The sequence below is a fragment of the Cricetulus griseus genome, chromosome 7 (genome assembly GCF_003668045.3).
Source record: "Cricetulus griseus strain 17A/GY chromosome 7, alternate assembly CriGri-PICRH-1.0, whole genome shotgun sequence".
Classification (NCBI taxonomy): Eukaryota; Metazoa; Chordata; class Mammalia; order Rodentia; family Cricetidae; genus Cricetulus; species Cricetulus griseus.
In genome coordinates this window covers 96,927,547-96,945,864 of record NC_048600.1, presented here as the reverse complement: position 1 = coordinate 96,945,864, position 18,318 = coordinate 96,927,547, and the positions used below count along the sequence as shown (strand labels likewise).

General features: G+C 42.5%; 1 pseudogene; it reads right to left on the bottom strand.

Annotated features, from left to right (window-relative positions):
* Positions 1 to 14,985: 14,985 nt before the first annotated feature.
* Positions 14,986 to 15,859, bottom strand: LOC100770754 (annotated as a pseudogene).
* Between the last annotated feature and the right edge of the window lie 2,459 nt (positions 15,860 to 18,318).

The following is an 18,318-nucleotide window of genomic DNA, read 5'->3' as shown; positions in this document are numbered from 1 at the left end:
CAGTGCTAGGATTGAAGGTACCTGCCACCACCACTTGGCTTAAGATATACAAGTTCTAAGGGAAGAAACTGGTCAGGCAGTTCTGCTTTCAAAGGTAACCCTGGTCAAGGCAAACACAGCATTTTTATTCTAACCTTTATTAATGATATCAACTCTCATATCACTCATTACACACACACACATGAAATAAATCGATATATATACACTCACATACATACATATACATGCATACATGCATACATACATACACACACATAAACATGTGTTACAGAATTGCTCTAAAGGATTAATAAGGCACTGCAGAAGTCAAGAGATTTCAGAAGTCCTGAGGAGCAGAGAAACAGAGGAACCTATGTAGAATCTAGAGTGATAAGATAATGAAGTAGCATAGAAAGGAGAAGCTGGAGAAACCACGGTGACTGCAGGTCAGGCCACTTCAGGTCAGCTGCTTAAAGCAAATCTGTGCAGTTGAGTTTAGCTGCAGAAGCAAAGTGCACGACCAGGCCTGGATGAGGGAACTGAAGGACAGATGGATGGCAGGCACAGGTGGGTGAATAAGAAGATAGACAGATGGAAGGAGACATAGGACATCAAGTTATAAAGGTGAGCCTTGTGGGGTTCAGGAGCAGTGCTGTGATATAGAGAGACATGAGGTACCAAACTTTGGCAGACAAAATCTGGGGATCTAGGAAGGATAACAGGCTAAATGTTTCCTGGTGAGATTCTTCCCTGAAAAGGAAGGGTTTTCCTTTTTATCTCTGATCCTTTTCAGTGATCCTCCATAAATGTCAACAATGCTGAGGGAACCAGGCAATGCAACTGTAACATGGCTTGTCCCCCAACCAGCTAAAGCCAGGGGAGGAGCAGAAGCCCTTCAGGGACACCAGTGTTGAGCTTGATATATAGGGATGTCCCAGACTCCTAGAGATATTTTAGTTAAGTTCTAACTCCTAGTGTAAACAGGAACTGGTGCTTCTAGTCCATGCTTCTTAATGATTGAAAAATTATTTTAAATTATGTTTAGTATGTGGGGGTGGGGTGGTAGAGATATATATGCACATGAGAACAGTTGTCTAAGGGTGGTAGAGTGTCGGATCCCCCTTGAACTGGAGTTATTGGAAGTTGTCAGCCACCTGCTTTGGATGCTGGGAACTGAACTCATATCCTCTGGAACAGCAGAATGAATCAGCTCCCCAGCCTCTTAACTCATACTAAGAAGAACCCACACCCCAGAGGTCATGCATGTGCTTCTGGAGATAGATTTCCAGTCCTGCAGGATGTTGTATTGCCTTAGAAAGGGGAATTCCCTGACCCTTCCTGCTCTTCTTGCATCATGACCCAGTAAATGCAGCTCCAGAAGGCCTGCTCTGTGGGACGTGCTCAGTTCTTTTTGTTTGCTTGACCAGACCTGTGCTCAGAGAATGCACCAGAAAATATTCTTACATCTTCTTCCTCATTTAGAGGAACAGACATGGCATGGGAAGAGGGATTGTTTAGGAGCAACTTGTCCCCAGTCTATAGGGAATCCTGGGGGGTGGGGGTCAGAATTCATGGGACTCTCTGGAGGCTGCAGGGATGGCTCTGTTAGTCAGAATAGTCAATAAGATGCACAAAGGGGAAGAACTCTTCAGGAAGAGATCCTTTATTTTGGACACAAAGACACTAGGAAGCAGCCACCATGTTACAGGTTTTCATCTTCTAAGGATGCAATTCTAGGACTAGGAATATCAGTCATGGTTCTGTGGATTCAGAAGAAATTTTCTGGGACGGCTATCAGTCATCCTGAGAGGTAAAGAATCCATTTTTGAAAGGACTGCCAGCCGTCTGCAATACAAATTACATCATGATTTTCATCTGTTTAGAAAGGTTCAGATGTTAAGCCCTCGGTCCATGCTGGTCTGCTCATTGCTCTTTGGATGTTTGCACATCCTGTAGTGTTCCTTGTCCTCTACCCTCACGCCTCAATAATGCAGCTATCCCAGGCAACTATTTTCCCATCTCACAAAGAAGGCTGGCACATCTTCAACCATCTGAACTTAACCTTCCTTGCATGGTGGGCTTTGTGTGTCCTAAATTAGGTTTTCTCCTAGTTGATCTCCACTCTTGCACCTCCCCTCCTACCCCAGGCCAAGCTTTAACAAAACTTAGTAGCCTTTAACAAATCTTAGTAGCCACTGGTGCAGAGCTCATGCTGACTAACAGGCCTGTTTGTCTAGTCTAGGCACCTTTCCCTTTTACTCTCATTCTAGGACAGGCCTGCCTGATGTGTAAGGTATTCAAATAAATGAGTCTTCCCACTCGCTTCATTATCTCTCTCCCTCCCTGGAACACCTCCTCTCCTGGGATAGTCCAGACCTCCTAAGCTGGGGAGGGGAAGAGAGTGAGATATCCCCGTTTAAGGCCACGTGGACCTAAGTCATGGTGACTTGTGTCACTTTAGTCTCTGTGGGATTGTCTTTGCAGAGGAGAGGGCCACAGATTATGTAATTCAGCGCCCTGGAGCCATGTACTTCCAGCTCCTTTCTGTTGGATACATCCATACCCTTGTGTTCAGTCAGTGGACAAAGCAACATGAGACTGTCCAGGGTAATACCCATGGACACGCACTCTCTTGGATATACCTTGACCTGATGTGGTGATTTGAAGGTCAATGACTCTCATGGACTTATATATTTGAATACTTGGTTCCCAGTAATTGGAGCATTTGGGGAAGGATTAGTACTGATATCTGGCGAGCCAATCCCTACCAGCACAGGGCTTTAAACGGAATCCACAATGTTTCTTTGCTACTTGCGTTGCTTCTCTATTCTATCTCTCATTCTGGCTGCATCTTAACTCTTGTTGTTTTCCTGCTAATTCTCTCATACACGATGTTGATCCTTCTCTCCTGTTTCTCTCATGATGTTCCCCAAGTTTCTTCACAGCTCTCTTTGTTCTTCACAGCTTATAAAGACCCATGAAATCTTCAGTTATTACATCTGAATGTCACATGCCATTTCACAAGTAAATGATAAGAAACAGAGCCCTTCCAAAAGCTCACAAGCAATATATCCAGATAAGCACAGAGCAAGAAAAGAGCACTTTCTTTTCATCCAACTCCCTAGTTAGTGGGCTGTAATCACAACTGCAAAAGGAGAAGAGTTTTTGTTATCTATCTATGGAGGTAGCCATGTAAAACTCAACTATTTAGGAGACTAAAAGAAATAAGGAAATTGTGTGTTACATCCTATACTTTTAAGTGTATACACCTTTTAAGCATTTTAGGGTTAGTAGTCTTAAAAGCTGGGCTTCCTCAGACTGGAGACTGTTTGTTTACAAAGAGCAATGTGTTGTCAAATAGAGTGCAGAACCTAGTTTAGAAACCCCAGCAAGTGAGCTTGGGGGTGGGGCACAGAAACAAGCATACTCAGCAGTCTCTGAGGCATGGTGACATTAAACATTTTAAATCTTAAAAAAATGTTTTTCTGTCTTGTGTGTAACCCTTGACCATAAGAAGGGAGACTTGTAACTTTTTCTCAGGACTATGAAGATAGTTTATACTTTGTAACCCTAGCCAGTTAGGGAATGTTTTCCTGTGCTGTCTAAACAAAGTCCCTAAAACTGAGGCAAGAAATTGTACAGTTGATCACTGTCATTTGGCACCACAATTAAGCTGCTTCTCACTGGTTACCTTGGCTCAACAAATCTGACAGCTGGCTACGTAACCTTGTAAATAAGATTGTATTTTTCTTTTTATAATCATAATTAGATCAATTTTAAATTTGAAACAAGCTTCTTTTACATGTCTATCCCAGTTCCCTCTCCCTCCTCTCCCCCCTGTCTCCCCTCACTCCGCATCCCAACCCCATTCTGCTCCCCAGGGATGGTGATGCCTTCCATGGGGGAATCTTCAAAGTCTGTCATATCATTGGAGACCTAGGTCTCTCAGCCTAGACCCTCCCCTGTGTGTCTAGGCTGAGAGAGCATCCCGTTATGTGGAGTGGGCTCCCGAAGTCCATTCGTCTACTAGGAATAAATACTGATCCACTACCAGAAGCTCCATAGATTGTCCAGACCTCCAAACTGACATCCTCATTCAGGGGGTCTGAAACAGTCCTCATGCTGGTTTCCCAGCTATCAGTCTGGAGTCCATGAGCAACCCCTTGTTCAGGTCAGCTGTTTGTGGGTTTCTCCAGCCTGGTCTTGGCCCCTTTGCTCATCATTCCTCCCTCTCTGCAACTGGATTCCAGAGTTCAGCTCAGTGTTTAGCTGTGGGTGTCTACTTTTGTTTCCCTCAGCTACTGGATGAAAGCTCTAAGGTTGGCATATGAGGTAGTCATCAATCTCATTATCAGAGAAGGGCAATTTAAGGTAGCCTCTCAACTATTGCTTAGATTCTTTGTTGGGGTCAAACTTGTAGATCTCTGGACATTTCCCTAGTGCCAGATTTCTCTTTAAACCTATCATGGCTCCCTCTATTATGGTATCTCTTTTCTTGCTCTCCTCAACTCTTCCCCTGACTCCATTCTTCCTTCTTCCTGCTCCCTCATGTCCTCATCTCCCCTCCCCTCTTCTTCTCCCCTTCTCTTTCTTATAGTGCCCTCTCCCCTCCCCCATGCTCCCAGCTAGCTCAGGAGATCTTGCCCCTTTCCTTGCATGTCTCTCTTAGGGCCGTCTTTGTTTCCTAGCTTCTCTGGCGGTGTGGATTGTAGGTTAGTTATTGAAGCCTCATAAAAGGAGTTTGTAATGACCCTTCTGCTTCTATTGTGTGCAAAACTTTGAGGAGAATTGGTATTAACTGTTCTTTGAATTTCTGGTAGAATTCTGCACTTGAAGCCATCTGGCCCTGGGCTTTTTTTTGGTTAGAAGACTTTTGATGACTATTCTATCTCATTAGGGGTTATAGGTCTATTTAAATTGCTTATCTGTTCTTGATTTAATTTTGATAAGTGATATCTATCCAAAAAATTGTCCATTTCCTTTAGAATTTTGAATTTTGAGGAGTACAGATTTTCAAAGTATGACCTGATGATTCTGTGGATTTCCTCAGTGTCTATTGTTATGTCCCTCTTTTCATTTCTGATTTTGTTAATTTGCATGTTCATTCTCTGCCGTTTGGTAAGTTTAGATAAAGGTTTGTCTATCTTGTTGATTTTCTCGAAGAACCAACTCTTTACATTTATTCTTTGTATTGTTTTCCTAGTTCCTACTTTATTGATTTCAGACCTCAGTTTGATTATTTCCTGGTGCCTACTCCTCTATGGTGAGTTTGTTTCTTTTTGTTCTAGAGCTTTCAATTGGGCTGTCAATTCTCTATTGTGACTATTCTCCAGTTTCTTCATGTGGGCACTTAGTGCTATGAACTTTCCTCTTAGCAGTGCTTTCAAAGTGTCCCATAAGTTTGGGTATGTTGTGTCTTCATTCTCATTGAATTCTAGGAAGTCTTTAATTTCTTTTTTTTATTTCTTCCTTGACCCAGGAATGGTGCAGTTGTACATTATATATTCAATTCCCATGAGTTTGTAGGTTTTCTACAATTTATGTTGTTGTTGAATTGAGGGATTTTAATGACCATTGATTGTTCATTCTTGTTTGTTTTGGATTTGTTGTTGTTGTTGTTGTTGGAATTGTGAGTGGGTTTCCTCCCCTTTTTTCTTTTGGCTGTTGGTAAAATGGGATTACCTATTGCCTATGTTTTTCTGGTTGCAATTAACTTCCTTGGGTTGGAGTTTTCCTTCCAGAACTTTCTGTAGGGCTGGATTAGTGGATATATATTGTTTAAATCTGGTTTTGTCATGGAATATCTTGTTTTCTCCATCTATAGTGATTGAAAGCTTTGCTGGATACAGAAGTCTGGGCTGGCATCTGTGGTCTCTTAGTGTTGTTAGAATATCTATCCAGGACTTTCTGGCTTTCAGGGTTTTCATGGAGAAGTCAGGTGCAATTCTGATAGGTTTGCCTTATATGTTACTTGAACTTTTTCCTTTGTTGCTCTTAATATTCTTTCTTTATTCTGTATGTTTGGGGTTTTGATTATTGTATGGCGAGGGGACTTTTTGTGGTTCATTCTATTTGATGTTCTGTAAGTTGCCTGTTCTTTCATTGGCTTGTCTTTCTTTAGGTTGGGAAAGTTTTCTTCTATGATTTTGTAGAATATGTTTTCTGCATCTTTGAGGTGGGTTTCTTCTCCTTCTTCTATACCTATTATTCTTAGTTTTGGTCTTTCCACGGTGTCCCATATTTCCTGGATATTTTCTGCTAGGGATTTGTTGGACTTAAGATTTTCTTTGGTTGATGAATCTATTTCTTCTATGTATCTTCAACGCCTGATACTCTCTCTTCCATCTCTTGTATTCTGTTGGTTATGTTTGCATCTGTAGTTCCTGATCATTTACCCAGCTTTTATGTTTCCAGCTTTCCCTCAGTTTGTGTTTTCTTTATTGTCTCTATTTCAGTTTTCAAGTCTTGAACTGTTTACTTCATCTGTTTGATTGTCTTTTTCTTGGCTTTCTTTAAGAGAATTGTCAATTTCTTGCATTTTTTGGTTTGTTTTGTCTTCCATTTTTTAAGGGATTTTCTCATACCCTCTTTGAGGGTCTCTTTCATATTCATGAATTTTGTTTTTAAGGTCCTTCTCTTCTGCTTCATCTGCACTGGAATGTTCAGGTCTTGCTGGTGAAGAGTCCCTAGACTCCCGTGGTGTCATATTGGTTTTTCTGTTGCTGAATGTGTTTTTATGTTGTTTTCTCCACATCCCTTCTCCCGGTGGGTGCAGAAGGAGTCTTTTCCTCTCCTGGTGGGTTTAGGACCAAGGTTCCCTTCCAGTGGGTGCAAGCAGGTTCAATACTCTGATGGCTCTGCTTTTCCTTGTCCTGTGGGCAGAGAAATGGACTAGGGCTCTGGCTGGCAGTCTCTGGGTGGTTTGGACCCTGCTGGGATGGGATCCTCAGTGCTTATTCCCCAGGCCTCAGATGGCTTCCAGCAAGGTACCAGAATGCAGCTGGAAACAGGCCCAAGCTTATCTCCTCCCTGTGGGCAGAGAAAGGGACTATGGCACTGGCTAGCAGTCTCTGGTTGGCAAGGACCCTGCCAGGATGGGATCTGCAGCATGCAGTCCCCAGGCCTCCAAGATTGTATTTTTCTGTGAATAGTTTATTTTGAAATTTTATATCAATCGATAGTATATGGCTGTCTTAAGACAGCTATTTTCTTAAGCTGTGCACTAAGACAGCTCTTAATGGAAATTCATAATTCCTGGCCTGGGTAGCATCTTTTTGCATTTATATATCAAACCCCTGTATTAACTAACATTATTAATATCAATTGGACAATAGAGCTAAGGAGGAACCACCTTCTTGACAATCCACAGATAAAGATGCCAAGTAGATCAGGATTGTATTCATGAGACTCACACACCTTAGAATATAGGCTGTGTGGAATTCCCCACAGCCACTAGAGAAAGAAAGCAAATGAGCACATGTAAAATTACAGGCAGAAGCAATAAGATATTCTGGAGTAGGTATTTCTCACAAGTTTTGCAAATATGAGTTTCCCTCTATCAGAAATTATTTTCTGGTAGGTTGACGCCTTGAATATTAATTTCTAGTTCCTGTAATAATGGCCTCCATCAGATTAAGAGGTGTGGCCTTGTTGGAGGAGATATAGCACTGGGGACAGGCTTGGAGGTTTCACTGTTCCCCACTATTCCCAGTTAGCTTGCTGTCTGCTTCATGATTGTGTCTCAAGATACAAGCTTTCAGCTGCAGTGCCATGTTTGTTTGCCTGTTGCCATGTTCCACACCATGATGGTCATGGACTCACTCTTTGAAATTGTAAGCTCTCAATAAACATTTTCTTCTATTGGTTGCCTTTGTTGTGGGGTCACAACAATAGGAAAGTAAGACATGGGACTACACTCACCTCAAAGACAGGGGATATGCATACATGGGTACATCCAAGGCTACAGCACTTCTGTTTCTTGGGGCATGATTCATCTCCTGAGCACCGTTTAATACAAGTTCCAGTACATTTTGTGGGCATCTTGGGACAGGTTCCAGGTTTTTGTAATCCTGAAATATACAATGGTGTTTACAGTGACCAAAGCAGTCAGAAAGACAAGGTTGATATTTGATGCTAGAGTTTTGAAAGACTGGTCACCTGCAGGAAACTAGATTAACCCATATTCTCCTTTGCACCTGGGGCTCTTCCCTCTGCTTCAGCAGCCCCAGTCCTTCTCTTAGGTATGAGTGCTACCTGGCCATGGGAGACTGTTCTCCTTCTCCACAGACTATAGGGTCTCAGAGAAAGAGACATCCATCATCACAGCCCCCTTCTATACATCTGAGAAGATATTATTAACCCCTTAATGACAGCCAGACCTCTCTCATCTCACAATACCCCAGGTTCATCTCTGAGCAATGGCTCCAGTAACCCCCACTTCTAGGAACATCTCCAAAGTTGATGACCAGCCTGGTTCTCTCCCCCAGCTGCAGTGGCATGTCTGTCTTTCTGTCTGTCTGTCTCTCTCTTAAGAAAGATAAGAAATGCAGAGTGATCACTCTTATAGGCCAAAGGAAACAAGTTTAATCCAAGCACTGGACATATGGCTTTCCCCTGTGGCATCTGAGCCCCAGGCCCTAGTGGATTGTGAATCTTCTCTGCTTTCAGCTTTGTTCCCCTTAATACACTTACTTCCTGGAGAAAATCTCACAGCAGTCACTGAGTCTTTCCCTATGGCAATCAAAGCCACCAGAACCAAGACTGTGGCTGACTTCATGTTGGCTCTGGCTGGGCTGAATGCAGCAATTTATAGCCTCCATGTTTCAAGAAGTCTGGGTGTGATAGGAAACAGCCAAAGGGAAAGTCTATGAATAAACAATAGTTGTCTAGTAAGTGTCTGCTAATAACCTGGCTCATTTTCTATTTCATAATTGGCTTCTTGTTAATCGTTGTTTGCTACATGAAAATAAAAACCAGACAAAAGTCAAGGACTTTGCGCTATGTATCTCCTTACAGCACAGCTTGTCCCTTCTATAATTCATGAGCAAATAAAATAGTTGTTTCTGTGTACTTCAGCATGTCAAAGTGAGAACTGAGGCAGAAAACAACATTGCACAGAGTTTGGGCCTATCTAGGGCTTCCTGGAAATCCAGTTATGTAAGCATGTGGCTTACCTCTGTGATATATGGTGGTTGTGTCATTTCTAGGTCTATGGATAAGATACCTTAATAGGAGTAGAATCTGGGCAACTCTTTCCTGCAGGTGTATTCAATGAAGCCTCTTCCAAAAGAGGTGGATACTCAAAGATTTCAAACTGTCTAGAGCCAGTTGAGGGTAAGGATGCATGTTGTAGAATAAATTTTCATACACTTTGAAGATATTTCTTTGCCAAAGCATTGATTGTTTTAATAAAGAGCTGAATGGCCAATAGCTAGGCAGGATTTTCAGGCATTGAGGATGCTGGAGAGAAGAAGGGCAAAGTCTTGAGGAGATGCCAGGGCCTCAGAGCAAGCAGCATGGTCTTTACAAAGTAAAGGGAAATCATCTTTAACTGACTTGTGCCAATCGAACATTTCATATTTGTGTCCATACAGATATGTATGTTCCCTTTACAGGCTTGTGTTTTCAGAACAAGGATATCAAACACCAATGAAAAGGGATGGCCCAGGTTATTCAGCCTTTCAGAGTGCCTCTGTCGCAGTTACCTCAGAGTTCTGCAACCAGAACAACTTCAAGGTTGTTGGCTGAGATGATCTTGCCTCACAGACTGCTCCAGTCAACTCTTCACATAAGCCCTACACTTTCCCATCACACAGAGACTAGACAACAGCTAGCTCCTCCAGGACTTGATCATTATCCCAAACATGACACCCATATTCCCACAAGGTGGTGTGGATGGCTTGTGGTCATTCATTGGGTTATAGATGTTTGTCATAGATTGGGGGGGGATTGGTTACAAGTTGTTATTGGTCATGGTCAGTAAAAGGCTAAAAGATGAGTTAGATTCAAGGATCTCTTTCTGAAGGACAAAAGGAGGATATATTATAAAAAAGATGACATCAAAGGGTGGATGTTGAGTCTACTTTTGAACAACTGCTAGTCTCAAATATTTTACATTGGTATGGATTTTTGTATATTGATACCAATTTAAGGTTATTTGTGTTAGAATATACTGTACACACATTTCTTCTCTTATTTAAATTATGGTACCTATGTAGCTCATTTAACAATGAAATGTGGATTTCTAGTCCTTGAAAGTTACTGTTACAAGTTAGGGTAATAAAGGAATGCAGGATAGTAGTTAGTCACCTATAATAATCAAACTTGTAGCCATTTTAGGTATGCTTTCAAAGTCATAAAGAGATATATTTTAGATAGAAAGGTGATCTTCTAACACTTCAAAACCTACATAACATGACACTTAAAATGTTTTAATAACATAAAAATTTTCTTGACAATGAGATATGCTTGCTCCTGGCAGCACCAATTTACTTCAGAAAAGGATGATGGCCATGGAAGAATCTCCACATGGAGTTTGGTTTCTTTATAGCAAAAGCTAGCCATTTGAATAAGAAACTGTGCTTGCCTTGACTGCTGACACTATGCTGTCCAAACTAGATCAATGGGACACAAGGAAATGGGATTGCCAAACTTTGCCAAGACCAGGTAGAACAGTTCTTCAAAAATTCTGCTTCACAGAAGTCTGTCAGATATTTTACCTGTAGGATGAAGATAGATGCCCCAACATTACAGAGGAATCTTTGTTTACTGTTCAGGCAGCCAGCTGTTTCTCTCATTGTTTTTAGATTTGGAAGATGCTTGCTCTGTAGTTCATGTTTACTCAAGCAATATTTTATCCTCTTGGGTCTTTGATGGAGTAGAAGACTAGCTAGTTATAGTTACAGTTTCTCTTCTTTGTGATAAAATGTAAAATATTTGCAGACCTTTGACCCTGTCAAGATAGAACAAATAATGTAATATTTTCTCTACATATGGCAAATACACATGGACTGGACATTGTAAATGAAATCCTTACCTGATAATTACTATTATTTTTATTTCTAGTTTTTTGTGTGAAATTTAGAAACCTTTCCTTTTATGTAGCCAAAAGGGAGGAAATATGGAATAACCTCTTTTGTGCACTGTGAAGATAAGCTTTTGTCAAAGTACCTTCTGATTGGTTTACTAAAGAGCTGAATGGCCAATAGCTAGGTAGGATTTCCAGGCACAAAGAAGTCTGGGAAGAAAGGCAGAGACCTGGGCAGATGCCAGGGACTCAGAGAAACCAGCATGGACTTTACAGAGTAAAGGCAATCAAGCCCTGTGAAAGAACATAGATAAAAAGATACTGGTCAATTTAAGTTCTAAGAACTAGTTATATAGAAGCCTCAGCTATTGGCCAAGCTTTCCTAATTAATAAGAAGTCTCATGTGGTTATTTGGGAGCTGGCTGGGTGGTTCAGAGAAATCTGCCTCCAGAGGCAGGCTTCCCTGTAATGGTTGGCTTTCTTAGACCAATGCTTGTTGGTAAGACAGGTCTTTAGAAAAAAAGCTGCACAGGTGAGCAGAGAAGGGATGGGAACCAGGAGAACATGCAAAGTCCCTAGTCCCCAAGTAGAAAGCCTGCCTCTTTGGTTGTCCCTTTTATAGACTCTCAGAAAGAGCTATATAGTGGGAAAATGCAAACAGCTGTGGGCATGCTTCAGACATGGTGTGGCTAACTTTTGAGTTACCTTATCTTTGTAGGGTTACTCCTCAGGGATTGAGGGGGTATGTTTGATCACAAGCTTTGTGCCACGTGTTTCCAGTCCTTCCTTGAAACTGAGATGCCTGTTACTTCCCCCCTCTATTGTTTGCATACTATGTAGAAACATAGCCAAATCCATGTGTGCTTTTATATAGTGGCATAATTTATGGGAGTAACCGTAAATTCACAAGCCATAGCAGTAGTTTTTGTTTTGGTTTGTTTGTTTGTTTGGTTTTATTTTTTATTTTTTATTTTTTGTGAGAGGCTTTATCCATATAATACTGGCTGTTCTGGAACTTGCTCTGTAGATCAGGCTGGCCTCAAACTCAGTGATCCACCTGCCTTTGCATTCACAGTGCTAGGATTGAAGGTACCTGCCACCACCACTTGGCTTAAGATATACAAGTTCTAAGGGAAGAAACTGGTCAGGCATTTCTGCTTTCAAAGGTAACCCTGGTCAAGGCAAACACAGTGTTTTTATTCTAACCTTTATTAATGATATCAACTCTCATATCACTCATTACACACACACACACATGAAATAAATCGATATATATATATATATATATATACACTCACATACATACATATACATGCATACATAATACATACATACACACACATAAACATGTGTTACAGAATTGCTCTAAAGGATTAATAAGGCACTGCAGAAGTCAAGAGATTTCAGAAGTTCTGAGGAGCAGAGAAACAGTGGAATCTAAGTAGAATCTAGATTGATATGATAATGAAATAGCATAAAGAGGAGAAGCTGCAGAAACTATGGTGACTGCAGGTCAGGCTACTTCAGGTCACCTGCCTGAAAACACAGATTCAGAGTTGAGTTTAGCTGCAGAATCAAAGAGTAGGACCAGACCTGGATGAAGGAACTGGTGGATAGATGGATGGTAGGTCCAGGTGAGTGAGCAAGAAGACAGATGGGGGAACTACATGGAAGGAGACATAGGACATCAAGTTATAAGGTGAGCCTTGTGAGAGGCAGGAGCAGTACTGTGATATAGAGAGACATGAGGTACCAAACTTTGGCAGACAAAATCTGGGGATCTAGGAAAGATAATAGAGGCTAAAGGTTTCCTGATTAGATTCTACTCCCAGAGGAAGGGCTTACCATCTCTGATCCTTTGCAGTGATATCCATAAATGCAACACAGCTGAGGGAGCCAAGCAATCAAACCTGCACATGGCTTGTCCTCAATCCATCTATGTCCAGGGAAGAAGCAGAAGCCCTTCCCAGATACCAGTGCTGAGCTTGATGGATAGGGATGGCCCAGACTCCTACAGGTATTTCAACTTAGTTCTAACTCCTAAAGTAGACAGAAACTGGAGCTTCTAGTCCATGCTTCTTAATGATTTAAAAATTATTTTATATTATGTGTAGTATGTGGGGATGGGTTGGGAGGGACGTACATGTGCATCAGAGAAGTTATCTGAGGGGGTCAGAGGTGACAGATCTGCATTGAGTTGAAATGATAAGAAGTTGTGATCTACCTGTTATGGATGCTGGGAACTGACCTCAGGTCCTCTGGAAGAGTAGAATGTGCTATTGACCACTGAACCAGCTCCCCAGCCTCTTAACTCATGCCAAGAAGAACCCACACCCAAATGTCATGTGTGGGCTCCTGGAGTTAGAGATCCAGTCCTGCAGGATGTTGTTTTGCCTTAGTATGGGGAATTCCTCTAATCCTTCCTGCTCTTCCTGCATCATGACCCAGTAAATGCAGCTCCAGAAGGCCTGCTCTGTGGGTCGTGCTCAGTTCATTTTGTTTGCTTGACCAGACCTGTGCTCACCGAAAGCACCAGAAAATAATTTTATGTCCTCTAATTTGTTTGGAGGAACAGATATTCCATGGGAAGAAGGATTGTTTTGGAGCAATTTGTCCCTGACCTGTGGGGCCTGGGAGCTCAGTGTTCACAGGACTCTCTGGGGGGCTACAGGGATAGCTGGGCTAATCAGAATAGCCAATGTGATGCACAAATGGGAAGAACTCTTCAGCAAGAGAATGCTAAGGATCATTTATTTTGGGCACAAAGGCACCAGGAAGTAGTCACCACATTATAGGTTTTCATCTTCTAAGGATGCAATTCTAGGGCTAGGGAGTAGAAGGCTGGGCTTCATGGATTCAGGAGAAATCTTCCATGGCTGATCATCAGTCATCCTGATAAGTATGGAATCCTTCTTCCAAAGGGCTGACGGCCTTCCACAAAACAAATTACATTATGATTTTCATCTGTTTAGAAAGGTCCATGTGTTCTGCCCTCACTCTATGCTAGGCCATTCATTGCTATTTGATTTGGTCTTATAGAGGCCCCCACCCCCATCTCCAGGCACCACAGCTATCCAGGGCAACCAATTCCCCATCTGCTAAGGAGAGTTGCTACATCTCCCAGCATCTGAGAGATGCTACATCTCCCATCCTCGTCTGGTGGGCTTTGTTTATCCTAACTTAGACTTTCTCTTTCTTGATCTCCTCTCTGACATCTCTCTAACCCTCCCCACCCCCAGGCACAGCCAGTTACCATTATTAGAACATAATAGACACTGGTACAGAGCTCATGCTGACACACAGGCTTGTTTCTCTACTCTAGTTACATTTACCTTCTATCTCCATTCATACACTTGCCTGCTTGATGTGTAAGGTATTCAAATAAATGAGTGTTCTTACTCGCTTCACTATCTCTCTCCCTCCCTGGAACACCTGCTCTCCTGGGATAGTCAGACCTCTTAGGCTGGAGAGATATCCCAGTTTGGGATCATGTGGACCTAAGCCATGGTGACTTGTTTCACTTTAGTCACTGTGAGATTGTCTTTGCAGGGGAGAGGGGCACAGACCATGCAACCCAGTGTCCTGTTGTAATTTACTTCTAGTTCCTTTCTCATGGACACATCCAGAACTTTGTGTGTAGTCAGGGGGATAAGCAACATGAGACTGGGCCAGCAAAGTTCCCTGGAAAGTCAATATTCCCGTGAACATACCTTGGTTGGATGTGGTCTTTTGAATTGTAATGCCCCACCCCTGGACACTGTTTCCACTTAGCTTGCTCTCTACTTCATGATTGTGTGTCAAGTTGTAAGCTTTCAGCTACTGCTGCAGGGCCATGCCTGTCTGCCTGCAGCCATGCTCCTCACCATGATGATCATGGACTCACTGTCTGAAACTGTAGACTCCAATAAACTCTTCCCTCTATAAGTGCTTTGATCATGGTGTAACAACAATAGGAAAGTAAGACATAGGGTTATACTGACTTAGAAGACAGGAGGTTTGCAGACATGACCACACCCATTGCTGCAGCACTTCATTTTCCCAGGGCATGATCCATCTCCGGAGCATTTCTCATCACAAGTTCCAACAGTATTTGGGGGCAGCTTGGGACAAGCTCCAGGTTTCTGTCCTTCTGAAATACACAATGGTGTTAAAGGAGGCTGAACCAGTCAGAAAGTCAAGGTTGAGAATTGATGCTAGAGGTCTGAAAGCCTGGTCACCCAAAGGAAACTAGATTATTCCATATTCTCCTTTGTACTCCAGGGCTCTTCCCTCAGCTTTACCAGTTCCAATCTCTCTCTTAGGCCTGAATGTTCAATCTGTCTGTTGGGAGAGTGTGCTCCCACCCCAAAGCCTATGCAGTCTCCTTCCATTGTCACAGCCCATTCTTTCTATCTGAGAAGTTGCTATAAAACTGGAATGACAGCCAGACCTCTCTCTTCCCACTATACTCCAGGGTCATCTCTGAGAAACTGCTCCCCTGAGTCCCCCATTCAGGGCACATCTCCAAAGTAGATGAGCTGCCCTGATCTCTACCCCAGCTTCTGGGAGATGGAACTCTCTCTCTCTCTCTCTCTCTCTCTCTCTCTCTCTCTATATATATATATATATATATATATATATATATATATATATATAGATCGCTCTTATAGGCCAAAAGAAATGAGTTTGATCTAAGCAGTGGGTTCACAGCTTTGCCCTGTGGCAGCTGAGTTTCAGTCTCCAGTAGCCTTGTCCCTTTCTGCTGTCAGACTGTATCCCCTAGGCATTCTTACTTCCATGAGAGGACAGAGCACAGGATGTGTCCATCACTATGGCGATCAAAGCCACCAAAACCAAGACTGTGACCGTCTACATGTTGGCTCTGGCAGGCCTGAATGCACCAATCTTTTTATATTCTCATTAACACTAGCAGCCTGGGTGTGACAGGAAGTATTCAATGGGGAAGTAGAGTAAAAAGAATTTTCCAGAAACTGCCTGCCAATAGCCTGACTCTTCCTATTTCACAATTACACATAGAGTATTGTTCTTGATAGGTAAAATAGGTAACTAGGAAAAATTAAGTATGATTTAGCACTTATTTGTTTCTCCTTACATCACAGATTGATCCTTTTTTGAATAGTGAGCAAAGGAAATAATTGTTTCTGTGTAGTCAGCAGCTCAGGCTGAGAAGCTGAAGCAGCCACAGTGAAGGGTCTGGGTCATCTGGGGTTTCCTGGACATCTAGTTGTATAAGGATGAAGCATGCTTCTGGGAGAGATGGTGGTTGTGTCTTCTGTAGCTCTATGAATGAGATCCCTACACATGTGTGGAATCTGGGCTCCTCTTACCTGCAGAAGTAGGCAATGAAGTCTCTCCTGGAAGAGATGGATACTCAAAGATTTCAAAGTGGCTAGAGCCAGTTGAGAGTGAGTAGGCAGGATCCACTGTGATAGTTGGTCTTCTTGGACCAATGCTTTCCTGCAAGACAGGTCTTTAGAAAGAAGGCTGCACAGGTGAGTAGAGGAGGGATGGGAAGCATAGGAGAACAAGCACTGTCCCTAGTCCCCAGCAGAGAGCCTTCCTCTTTTGCTGTCCTGTTTATAGACTCTCAAAGAAGGAGTTGAAGTGGTAAAACACCAACATCTGTGGGATGCCCCACTCATGGTGTGGCTGGCTTATGAGTTATCTTATCTTTGTAGGGTTATTGCTCAGAGATTGAGGGGGGTTTGTTTGGTCACATGCTTTGCTCCATGTAATTCCAGTCCTTCCTTCAGATTGAGGAGACAAGCCTGGGTGTCTGTAACATTTCCCATTCTGCTGTGTTCATGCAATGTCAGAAACAAAGGCAAATTTATTTGTGATTGTTCACAATGTCATAATTTATTGGATAACCATGATTTCCTAAGATATAGCAGTGGTTTTTGTTGTTTTGTATTTTTTTTTTTGTGACATGGCTGTTCTGAAACCTCTCTGTAGTCCAGGATTGCCTCAACTGAAAGATCTTCCAGCCTCTGAATCCTGAGTGCTAGGATTCAAAGTAGGGGCCACCACGACTTGGCTTAAGCCACACCAGTTTTAATGGAAGACCCTGGCCAGGCGTTTCTGATTTCCGGTAGCCCTTGCCAAGTGTAACACTGAATCTTTTTATTTCAACCCAATCACTAGTATTAACTCTCACAGCACTAATTTAAAAAAATACTGTAAATACACCCATCTATAGACATACATGCAAATATTATGTATGGGTGTCACAGAAATGGCTGTAAAGGCCACAGCAGAATTCTAAAGGATTCGGAAGTCCTGAGGAGCAGAGAAACAGAGGAATCTAAGTAGAATCTAGAGTGATAAGGTAATGAAATAGCATAAAGAGGAGAAGCTGGAGAAACCACGGTGACTGCAGATCAGGCCACTTCAGGTCACCTGCCTGAAAACAAAGCTTCAGAGTTGAGTTTAGCTGCAAAGAGCAGGACCAGACCTGGATGAAGGAACTGGAGGATAGATGGATGGTAGGTCCAGGTGAATGAGCAAGAAGATTGACAAATGAGGAAACTACATAGTAGGAGACATAGGACATCAAGTTATAAAGGTGAGCCTTGTGAGGTGCAGGAGCAGTGCTGTGAGAGAGAGACACGGACTACCAAACTTGGCAGACAAAATCTGGGGATCTAGGAAAGATAATAGAGGCTAAATGTTTCCTGACTAGCTTCTGCTCCCAAAGGAAGGGTTAACCTTTTCATCTCTATTCTTTTCAGTGATCTCCATAAACCAAACACAGCTGAGGGAAATAGGCAATCAAACCTGGACATGACTTGTCCCCCATCCAATTAAGGCCAGGGGAGGAGCAGAAACCTTTCGCAGACACCAGTGCTGAGTTTGATGGATAGGGGTTACCTAGATTCCTAGAGGTATTTCAATTTAGTTGTAACTCCTAATGTAGACAGGAACTAGTGCTTCTAATCCATGCTTCTTAATGATTTAAAAATTATTTTGAAGTATGTGTACTGGTTTCAGGTGGGTTACATGAGCACCTGAGGTCAGGTGGCTGAGTGGGAAAGAGGTATCAGTACCCCTGAAGTAGGAAGTTGTGATTCACTTGTTATGGATGCTGGGAACTGACCTCAGATCGTCTAGAAGAGTAGAAAGTGCTATTAACAACTAAACCAGCTCCCCAGCCTTTGAACTCATCCTAAGCAGAACCCACACCCCAGAGGTCATGCGTGGGCTCCTGGAGTTAGAGATCTAGTCCAGCAGGATGTTGTGTTGCCTTAGAATGGGGAATCCCCTGAGCCCCTCCTGCTCCTTTTGCGTCATGACCGAGTAAATGCAGCTCCATC